At 40.1% G+C, this 12,222-nt stretch overlaps 1 protein-coding gene across 2 annotated transcripts in view; it reads left to right on the top strand.

Moving 5' to 3' along the window:
* The window catches only part of LOC133649086 (BTB/POZ domain-containing protein KCTD16-like), an 85,245-nt gene that overhangs the window by 24,405 nt on the left and 48,618 nt on the right, over positions 1-12,222 (top strand). The gene's annotated exons all lie outside the window — the stretch shown is intronic.

Here is a 12,222-nt window from a genome sequence, read left to right as displayed (position 1 = left end):
CCACATTTGACCGCAAACCTGCTCCTAGCCTCTTCCTGCTCTGTCACTAAAAATAATATTCAGTATACAAAAATCGTGTGAGAAAAAATCGATTCAAATTCGAATCGCGATTCTCACGTTGTGCGATTCAGAATCGATTCTCATTTTAAAATTTAAATAAAAAAAAAAAAGTATTTATTTATTTTGTAATTATTATTATTATTTTTTTTAAATTGATCAATCCAACAAAACAGGGGTGTCAAACTCAAATACAGAGTGGGCCAAAATTTAAACCTGAACAAAGCCTCGGGCCAAGGTTGAACAAATTAACCTTTAACGTCCTCTACGAGCTATCATCACGTCCGCTTTTCATCCATTCTAACACCGTTCAGACCCAGTCACAAGACATGTGCAGCTTCTGCACGCACACACCAGCCAATGCAACGCATACTTCATCAACAGCGATACAGGTTACACTGAGGGTGCCAGTATAAAAAACTTTAACCCTGTTAGAAATATACTGTGAATCCACACCAAACAAGAATGACAAACACAGTTCGGGAGAACATCTGCACCGTACCACAACATAAACACAACAGAACAAATACCCAGAATCCTTTGCAGCACAAGCTCTTCCGGGACGCTAGAAAATACACCCCCGCTACCACCAAACCTCCCCCCACACACACACACCGTGTAGCATCCCGGAAGAGTTAGTGCTGCAAAGGGTTCTGGTTTGGTGTGGACTAGTGGTTAGAGTGTCCGCCCTGAGATCGGTAGGTTGGAGTTCAAATCCCAGCCGAGTCATACCAAAGACTATAAAAAATGGGACCCATAACCTCCCTGCTTGGCACTCAGCAACAAAGGGTTGGAGTTGGGGGTTAAATCACCAAAATGATTCCCGGGCGCGGCGCCGCTGCTGCCCACTGCTCCCCAAGGGGATGGGTCAAATGTCACCACATCTAGTGTGTGTGTGACAATCATTGGTACTTTAATCTTTAATCTTTAAAATTCACAGTGTGGCGTATATTTCTAGCAGTGTTAAAGTTTTTTATTTGGCTACCAAATGAACACTAAAGCTGGCCCGCCGATCCTCCCGGGAGTCTTCCAAACGCCCGCCAGCCAGCCGGCCAGTCTACACTTTTACAGTGTACACTTGCATCGCATATCATAAGCTTGACAACACACTGTGTCCAATATTTTCACAAAGATAAAATAAGTCATATTTTTGGTTCATTTAATAGTCAAAACAAATGTACATTATTGCAATCAGTTAATAAAACATTGTCCTTTACAATTATAAAAGCTTTTTACAAAAATCGACTACTCTGCTTGCATGTCAGCAGACTGGGGTAGATCCTGCTGAAATCTATGTATTGAAAAATCGTTTTTGAATCGAGAATCGTGTTGAATTGAAAAAAAAAAGAAAAGATTTTGAATCGAATTGTGACCCCAAGAATCGATATTGAATCGAATCGTGGGGCACCCAAAGATTCACAGCGCTAGCGTGCAGTGTTAGTGCTGGGCTGATAATCACTTGTTATGTGTCAGGAAGACAATTATTTCATGTTTTGATTACCAACCGATCAATCAAACTTTATTTATAAAGCGCTTTTCAAACATAAAAGAAATGCAGCGCAAAGTGCTTTACAAAGTTAAAAACAATGCCCCGACGACCCATATGACATATCCCCCTTTATCGCATATGTACACACGGGCACCATAGGCGCCGATCCCGTGGGTGCTTCGGGCATATTTGCCAACACTCCCGAATTTTCCGGGAGACTCCCGAATTTTCAGTGCCTCTCCCGAAAATCTCCTGGGACAACCATTCACCCGAATTTCTCCCGATTTCCAGCCGAACCTGAGTGAGGACAGCCTGTCGTCACGGCTTTTGGAGAGTGCACAACTGCACACACAACAAGAAAAAGACTATTATATATGTCTCCGTTATCCACAGGTTTATCTATAACCCATAAAGTAGGCAGGCACGGAGCTACTTCTCAGCGTGTGTTTATTGCAGCCGGCACGTTAATACACTGACACACAACATCTGGAATCCCATCATGCATTGCTTCACAACTACGGCAAGTAGTAATGTCCAAAAAAAGATGGTGACAGAGAATAGAACGAGGATGGACAATTCAACCCTAAACTCACTCCTTTCCTGCAAATTAAATGTCACAGATGCTGCCCATACCTATGCTCCTTCAAAGGCTGTGCTACTGGCTGCAAAGCATTGCACTTTCAAATACAACAATGAGTAGAGAGGAGTGTTATGTGTCTGTAAATAAATGAACACTGAAATGCAAGTATTTCTTTTACATATATATATATGTATATGTATATATATATATATATATATGTATATATATGTATGTATGTATATATATATATATATATATATATATATATATATATATATATATATATATATATATATATATATATATATATATATATATATATATATATATATATATATATACACTACCGTTCAAAAGTCTGGGGTCACATTGAAATGTCCTTATTTTTGAAGGAAAAGCACTGTACTTTTCAATGAAGATAACTTTAAACTAGTCTTAACTTTAAAGAAATACACTCTATACATTGCTAATGTGGTAAATGACTATTCTAGCTGCAAATGTCTGGTTTTTGGTGCAATATCTACATAGGTGTATAGAGGCCCATTTCCAGCAACTATCACTCCAGTGTTCTAATGGTACAATGTGTTTGCTCATTGGCTCAGAAGGCTAATTGATGATTAGAAAACCCTTGTGCAATCATGTTCACACATCTGAAAACAGTTTAGCTCGTTACAGAAGCTACAAAACGGACCTTCCTTTGAGCAGATTGAGTTTCTGGAGCATCACATTTGTGGGGTCAATTAAACGCTCAAAATGGCCAGAAAAAGAGAACTTTCATCTGAAACTCGACAGTCTATTCTTGTTCTTAGAAATGAAGGCTATTCCACAAAACTGTTTGGGTGACCCCAAACTTTTGAACGGTAGTGTATATATACTGTATATATATATATATATATATATATATATATATATATATATATATATATATATATATATATATATATATATATATAAATAAAATAAATACTTGAATTTCAATGAATTCTAGCTATAAATATACTCCTCCCCCCTTAACCCCGCCCCCCGGCCCGCCACGCCCACCCCAACCACGCCCACCTCAAACCACCCCATCTTTTTCCGTTTTCAATCCTTTTTTAAAAATGCTCCAGGGAGCCACTAGGGCGGCACTAAAGAGCCGCATGCGGCTCGAGAGCCACGGGTTGCTGACCCCCGCCTTAAATGTATCAGGGTTAAGCCTCCCGTTCTTAAAACTTTGTGACACTTCTCTTTTTAACTTTTAATCCAGGGTCCTTGAATGCACCACAGTTGTAGGCAATGAGATACAAAAGCGAAACTCGCACATAACTTTCTCCTATGCTGCCATATATGTAGTCATTATCTTTCTACCTTTCTTCTATCACATCATCTTTGTTTCAAAATGTCGGTGCCATGTGTGAATGCATGAAAGGGAGCTTTGATGACGATGTGACGTCTGTGTCGAGTGATCGAAGATAAGTTTGCGCACCCAGGTGGAACAAACCATTTTGCAATTCTAATAGGAGAGTATAGGTAGTCTTAGACATGTTTAGTTCAAGCAACCTTATTACATTGTATTTTTATCTTTTATTTGTAACTTATCTATAAATGACAGAAAAAAATATTCAAACTTTACAAAGCCCCCCCCCACCCCCCCCAACCCCCCCCCCCCCCCGCTCAGGAGTGCCTTGGTAGTCCTCGCCACGAGTATGTTTTATTTACAAGTAGCCTACTTTATAAGCATGTAGCAAGCATTTCTGACTTCAAAGTTTGTGATGAACATCAAGGATGTGCGGGCTTACAGTAGATATTGTTGTGGGGAAATTCCACCCTAACTAAGAAAGAGAATGCCTAAAAATGCTTCTTTTTTTATTGAGAACAACTGCAAAATAAGGAACTGTGGGGCCAAGGAAGGTTGCCAGTGATAGATTCTTGATAAAGAAGGTGAATTAAAGAAGGAATAAATATAGAAGTAATGTTGAATGTTTATTTAATGTTATTTGTAGGTATTTAGGTATTAGTTTAGTCTATTTCGAATCAATAAAGTTGACACAAATAGAAAATGTGTTGTGGTTTACATATTTTGCTGAATATGCTATGTTATCAATAATGTTTCAAGATGTTTAGAAAATACAAGGAATAAGAATCCTGATAAACACTTTTGAGTTTAAATTTAATTCCAGGTATTTGGGCTTCAAAACTAACAAAGGTGACACCTTAAACAGGGAGGCACCGCATTGCGAGTACTGTTTCACACCTTTCCTGTTTGTCAGCTCCCAGACCGTGGTCGAGGAGAGCAGAGGAGACCTTTCACTTCACAATGGGTCCGTAAAGCGCCGCTCTTTGGTCGGAATGACGAGGCCGTCGATTACTTGCACCTTCGCCACATCTCCTAACTTGCCCACTCACAACAGCTGCTTTAAAACACGCCTCGCCAAATGTGGCGATCAGTATTACCACCTGTGCTTCAAACTTAGGTAAACATTTAAATAATAAGCACTCAGATCTGCACAAGGAGTTATAAAAAGTGACAGGTAATAATGTAGTTGTTACACCCGTCCTGCTGTTCGGTCCGGTGCAGACCGTAGCCGGAGCACAGGGAAGACGTTCCCTTCAGGGTCGATGCCATTTCAATGCCTTTAAATTTATATTTTAACCATGTGAAATTGTTTTTGGACTGTGTTTATTGTAGTGTTAAAATAAACCCAATGTTGACATTTTTTGTAGTTCCCTTTATTTGGAAAAGTATCGATATACATTTTGGTACTGGAAAACAAAATTGTGTTTATCTCTAGCTACATGCTATTTAACAATAATGGCTGTACAATTTGTACTTTGGCTACTCTATAGAGCAGTGGTCCCTAACCACCGGGCCACGGCCCGGTACAGGTCCGTAGATCGATTTATTTTTTATCAAATCAACATAAAAAACACAAGATACACTTACAATTAGTGCACCAACCCAAAAAATCTCCCTCCCCCATTTACACTCATTCACACTCATTCACACGAAAGGGTTGTTTCTTTCTGTTATTAATATTTCTGGTTCCTACATTATATATATATATATATATATATATATATATATATATATATATATATATATATATATATATATATATATATATATATATATATATATATATATATATATATATATATTTTTTTTTAGATCTTTAAGATGTAAAGTGTAGCTGCCATTATGATGTGCAGTCATGTTTTCTAATGACCGTAAGTCTTCAACTATACTAAGTCTTTCAATGGTTGGAATATGTGCTTATGGATGATATACCAGTTACTATGGTAATCTAATTAGTTACTATGGTCATCTAATTAGTTACTATGGTAATCTACGTCACAGCAGCTCAGACGAGACACTAAGCAGTGTGGGCGGGAAGCGTTTCCACAGACGCGGAAGGAGATTTTCACAACAAAGTTCTAAAGCTTAGTGATATATAGAATAGAATATAATATAATATAAAGTACTTTATTGATCCCTGGGGGGAATTCAGCAAATATCAGATATATCAGATAGTAGGTGGGTTTATTTTGTACACTTCACGTTTATATTTCACTGTTTGTTGCATTTTTGTTGCGTTTCACTTGATTGTAAAATATGTCGATCGAAAGGGGGTGTGACGTTCATATGTTGTCAATATTCAGTGTTTTATCGTTCATAGAAAAATGTAAAATTCCATTACGTTTTTTAAGGCGGTCTGTCATAACGTTTTTAGCATTCAATCAGACATTATTGTGAGGTTTTGTATTAGTGTTCCTAAAAATAGATATACCGGCCCCCAGACACATTTTTTTCCTCTAAATGTGGCCCCCGAGTCAAAATTATTGCCCAGGCCTGATATAGATCAATACAGTCTGCAGGGATACAGTCCGTAAGCACACATGATTGTATTTTTTTATGACCAAATACCGCCCCCCCCTCCCCCCCTGGTCCGTGGGACAAATTTTCAAGCGTTGAACGGTCCACAGTTACAAAAAGGTTGGGGACCACTGAATAGAGTATATCCAAGTACAAACCCCGTTTCCATATGAATTGGGAAATTGTGTTAGATGTAAATATAAACGGAATACAATGATTTGCAAATCCTTTTCAACCCATATTCAATTGAATGCACTACAAAGACAACATATTTGATGTTCAAACTCATAAACTTAATTTTTTTTTTGTAAATAATCATTAAATAAGAATTTCATGGCTGCATCACCTGCCAAAGTAGTTGGGAAAGGGCATGTTCACCACTGTGTTACATGGCCTTTCCTTTTAACAACACTCAGTAAACGTTTGGGAACTGAGGAGACACATTTTTGAAGCTTCTCAGGTGGAATTCTTTCCCATTCTTGCTTGATGTACAGCTTAAGTTGTTCAACAGTCCGGGGGTCTCCCTTCTGCTATTTTAGGCTTCATAATGCGCCACACATTTTCAATGGGAGACAGGTCTGGACTACAGGCAGGCCAGTCTAGTACCCGCACTCTTTTACTATGAAGCCACGTTGATGTAACACGTGGCTTGGCATTGTCTTGCTGAAATAAGCAGGGGCGTCCATGGTAACGTTGCTTGGATGGCAACATATGTTGCTCCAAAACCCGTATGTACCTTTCAGCATTAATGGCACCTTCACAGATGTGTAAGTTACCCATGTCTTGGGCACTAATACACCCCCATACCATCACACATGCTGGCTTTTACACTTTGCGCCTGTAACAATCCGGATGGTTCTATTCCTCTTTGGTCCGGAGGACACGACGTCCACAGTTTCCAAAAACAATTTGAAATGTGGACTCGTCAGACCACAGAACACTTTTCCACTTTGTATCAGTCCATCTTAGATGAGCTCAAGCCCAGCGATGCCGACGGCGTTTCTGGGTGTTGTTGATCAACGGTTTTCGCCTTGCATAGGAGAGTTTTAACTTGCACTTACAGATGTAGCGACCAACTGTAGTTACTGACAGTGGGTTTCTGAAGTGTTCCTGAGCCCATGTGGTGATATCCTTTACACGCTGATGTCGCTTGTTGATGCAGTACAGCCTGAGGGATGGAAGGTCACGGGCTTAGCTGCTTACGTGCAGTGATTTCTCCAGATTCTCTGAACCCTTTGATGATATTACGGAGCGTAGATGGTGAAATCCCTAAATTCCTTGCAATAGCTGGTTGAGAAAGGTTTTTCTTAAACTGTTCAACAATTTGCTTACGCATTTGTTGACAAAGTGGTGACCCTCGCCCCATCCTTGTTTGTGAATGACTGAGCATTTCATGTAAGCTGCTTTTTTACCCAATCATGGCACGCACCTGTTCCCAATTAGCCTGTTCACCTGTGGGATGTTCCAAATAAGTGTTTGATGAGCATTCCTCAACTTTATCAGTATTTATTGCCACCTTTCCCAACTTCTTTGTCACGTGTTGCTGCCATCAAATTCTAAAGTTGATGATTATTTGCAAGAAAAAAAAAAAGTTGATCAGTTTGAACATCCAATTTGTTGTCTTTGTAGCATATTCAACTGAATATGGGTTGAAAATGATTTGCAAATCATTGTATTCTGTTTATATTTACATCTAACACAATTTCCCAACTCATATGGAAACGGGGTTTGTAGTTGTTTTCCCTTGAGAAGAAACTGTACACTGGCTGCTGACATTGACCCCTTTGGGAGATACCGTACACTGTAATCTAATGATGTAAAGATGAATACCTGAAGGTGGGAATATATGAACAAATATGAAATTGTGTGACTACATAATTGTATACAGCTCCTGTATCGACTCTCGTTAGAGTGCAGAAGTGTACCTATAAGTGGCCCACGGCTGCAAGTCAAAAAAAGGGTGTTCCCTCATATCACCAGGAAGCATTACTGTGGTCTCTCTTGCATCTCCCCCTACAGTGGTCGACTTAAACCCGGGTTTTAGGTCAGAGAAAATAGTACAAGTTGCCCATGGGCCATACGGCTGGGTCGAGTCACACGGCTGCTGCACTTCAAGTACACGTGTGTCACGTGTGTCACGCGTAAACGCGACCATGCCCACCGGTGACGATGAATTATAGAGCACCAGCGGGCAGCGCAGAAGAAGTAAAAAAAACATCACTTAGTTGATGTTGCATTCTCTTGCGTCGGCACTGCTCTTTACTTGCAGATCATTCATCATCAGCAAATGGTAGAATTAGCCCCAGATATGGCTTATTTGCAGGGAACAGTTGGAGCATATGGCCAATTAAAAATCACTTTGCTCATTGTTCTGACGGCTTCCCTTTGGAATTGAGCAAGGAAAACCTTGATGGAGGTAATGGGGACGGGATTGTGAGATGTTTCTATAATCCGAGGGGTTGTAGCCTTTGGACAACATCATTTCTCATGGACACGGTCCTGGACGATTGGGACGGGACGCGGGCAAGGAAAAGAGAGAACGGTTTGAGGTGAATAAGAAAGAACATAAGGACTTGGGCTAAAAGGAACAGAGGAAGGCAAGCAGATGGAGGTCTGAGCGGATGAGCAGGAGGGATGAGTGAGTAAAAGTTGCATGAGGCCTGGCCATGGGGGAGAGAGAAGTGAGGCAGAAAAAAAAAAAAGGCAGGAGGAACTGGGAGCAAAAATAGATTGAAGTAAGTATCTGACAGCAACGTTCATGGGGTGTGGGAGGAGTAGCGAGCGGGACTGTTCCCGTACTGGTGGTGGTGGGATGGAAACACACAAATGTAGTGTAGTTGGTGCTACAGGACAATATTCACACCAGGACTGGGCAAATATTTTACCTCAGGGGGCCAAATTTAGAGAAAAAAATGTGTCTGGGTGCCGGTATATCTACTTTTAGGAACACTAATACAAAACCTCACAATAAGATAATAAGATCATCAGGACTCCTCTTCCTCCTATCCAGGAGATCGCAAAAAGCCGCCGCCTGACCAGGGCTCAGAAAATCTGCAAAGACTCTTCCCACCCCCACCAAGGACTGTTTTCACTGCTGGACTCTAGAAAGAGGTTCCGCAGCCTCCAAAACAGAACCTCCAGGTTCTGTAACAGCTTCTTCCCTCAAGCCGTAAGACTCTTGAACGCATCATAATTAAATTATCCCCTCAACTCCCCCCAAAATGGAATAACTCGCTGGAATAAAAAAGACAATATAACATACATCCATAAACGTGGACGCATGTGAAAAAGTGCAATATATTTATCTGTACAGTAATCTATTTATTTATTTATATATATTTATTTATTTTATATATATTATTTATATATATTTATTTATCTATATATGCACCTTATTGCTTTTTTATCCTGCACTACCATGAGCTTCTGTAACGAAATTTCGTTTTTATCTGTGCTGTAAAGTTCAAATTTGAATGACAATAAAAAGGAAGTCTAAGTCTAAGTCTAGTCTAATAAGGTCTGATTGAATGCTAAAAACGTTATGACAGACCGCCTTAAAAACGGAATAAAATGTTACATTTTTTTTACTGAATGAGACACCCAGAATGTACTTGAAAATAAAGAATGTGGGATTTACAATATTAACTATGAACAATAAAACACTGAATATTGACAACATATGAACGTCACACCCCCTCTCAATCAACAAAAATGCAACAAACACAGCGAAATATGAACGCGAAGTGTATAAAAAAAAAACCCCACCTATGATCTGATATATCTGATTTATCACTAAGCTTTAGAACTTTGTTGTAAAAATCTCCTTCCGTGTCTGTCCCTGACACCCGCATTTCAGGCTGGCCGCTCTGGAAACACTCTGTGGAAACGCTCCCCACCCACACTGCTTGGTGCCTCGTCTGAGCTGCTGTGACTTACATTACCATAGTAACTAATTAGATGACCATAGTAACTAATATATCTTGCAAAAGCGCAGATTCCAACCATTTGTCATGATCCGTGGTCCGGATCATGTTTTTGTTATGTTCTGTTAGTTTTGGACTCTTTTAGTTCCAGTTTGACAACTGAGTTCGGTTTGGTTGCCACGGCTACTTATGATTTTCACCTGCCGCTGGTGTTCGGGACGCTCACCTGGCTCTAATCAAGAGACATTATTTAAGCCTGCCTTTGCGAGTCAGTCGTGCTGGCGTCATTGTTTGCCTCATGCCTTGCCAAGTAAGTCTTGCTAGTTTCATGCAACTTCAACCCTAAACTAACACCCTCTCTTCCTCATCATAGCTCTTCGGATTGTAAATAATCAAATGTAAACAATCAAATGTAGACACTTTTTCTTATAATTTCTGATCTCTCTCTCTGTGTCCAATACTTTCTGTACATATCCTACCAAGTCAGACCTACACTGTTCCAATGTCAATTTCTCTGATGATGCAATTGTTGATGACTGAAGTGTTGATACCAACCAAACTTAAACCCCCCTCCATATCCCACACCCCGGATTGTAAATAATGTAAATAATTCAATGTATATACTCTGATGATTATCTTGTGTGATGACTGTATTATGAAAATAGTATATATCTGTATCATGAATCAATTTAAGTGGACCCCGACTTAAACAAGTTGAAAAACTTATTAGGGTGTTACCATTTAGTGGTCAATTGTACGGAATATGTACTTCACTGTGCAATCTACTAGTAAAAGTTTCAATCAATCAATCAAAGTTCCCTGAGTGTTCCAGGCCATAGTTTATGTTAAGTGTTTGCTTCATGCTCTCGTCACGTCTCTTGTCTTCTAGTCCGTGCTAAGTATTTAGCTTCAAGTGCGATCGGCACCTTGTTCCTTCGCCTTGTTTTCTGTTTTGTACCTCGTTGAGTGTAATTTAAGATTAAATCATGTTCCTACCTGCAAGTCCTGTCCGGAGTCGTCCGTTCGCCTTCCTGGGAGAACGAACCCGCAGTAAGCGAAAACCCCGTCGTGACACCATTGAAGTACTTTGTAATGTTGGAGACTTACAGTCATTTAAAAACATCACTGCACATCATAATGGCAGCTACAGTTTCAAATCTTAAAGATCTAAAGAAATTATTTGCGAATGTTCGGCGGGCCAGATTGAAAAGCTTAACGGGCTTTAATTTGCCCAGGTCTGATTTAGACCGACGTGAAAGCAGCACCACTTTCTGATACCGTAACCTGATTCTGAAAGTGGGACAGTGGCTGACCTAGGGCGGGCATCCCAAGCCAAGAATGCGTCTACTTACTATATAAGTGGAGTTTTCTGAGGAGGGAATTACAAGAATGGACTTATTGTTGCAGACATTTGATTTCTTTTCTGCTCTCAGAGCATTATCGCTCCAGCAAGGATTTGGGCTTTGAAATCAATTCTCTAAACCACTTCCTGGTGTTTATCCTGTCAACAGCGAGCTGGAGAATATTCTAGCTGACTTGGGATGAGACGCGAGGGGTACACACCCTGTACTGGGCGCCAGTCAATCACAGGGCACAGACAGACAACACAAAGATTTACAATAAGCGGTCGACAATGAATGCATTAAAGCTGCAGTATGTCAGGGATATAGGTGGCTGCAGCAAACATTAAATCCTGCCCTCTTCCTGGTCCAACTATGGAAACTACACCCTACAAAAATCACAAGCCTGAACGGCAGTCATCTCTTAATTTATACATTTGTTTTTATACATTTTTACTGTTGGCGCGTACATTTGCCGGAGGACGACAAACAACACACTGCATTGCGTTTGCCTGCACGCAACATCAACCAGCTGCAGCCATTTATTGATAATTAGCTGCACAGGTGTGTTAACTCCACCCACACCCAAAGTCAGACCAATAGTCAGCAAGGACATACACTACCGTTCAAAAGTTTGGGGTCACCCAAACAATTTTGTGGAATAGCCTTCATTTCTAAGAACAAGAATAGACTGTCGAGTTTCAGATGAAAGTTCTCTTTTTCTGGCCATTTTGAGCGTTTAATTGACCCCACAAATGTGATGCTCCAGAAACTTAATCTGCTCAAAGGAAGGTCAGTTTTGTAGCTTCTGTAACGAGCTAAACTGTTTTCAGATGTGTGAACATGATTGCACGAGGGTTTTCTAATCATCAATTAGCCTTCTGAGCCAATGAGCAAACACATTGTACCATTAGAACACTGGAGTGATAGTTGCTGGAAATGGGCCTCTATACACCTATGTAGATATTGCACCAAAAACC

Source organism: Entelurus aequoreus, linkage group LG04 (genome assembly GCF_033978785.1).
Source record: "Entelurus aequoreus isolate RoL-2023_Sb linkage group LG04, RoL_Eaeq_v1.1, whole genome shotgun sequence".
Taxonomy (NCBI): domain Eukaryota; kingdom Metazoa; phylum Chordata; class Actinopteri; order Syngnathiformes; family Syngnathidae; genus Entelurus; species Entelurus aequoreus.
Note: the sequence above shows the minus strand (reverse complement) of the source record. Positions and strands in the feature narration are given on the sequence as shown.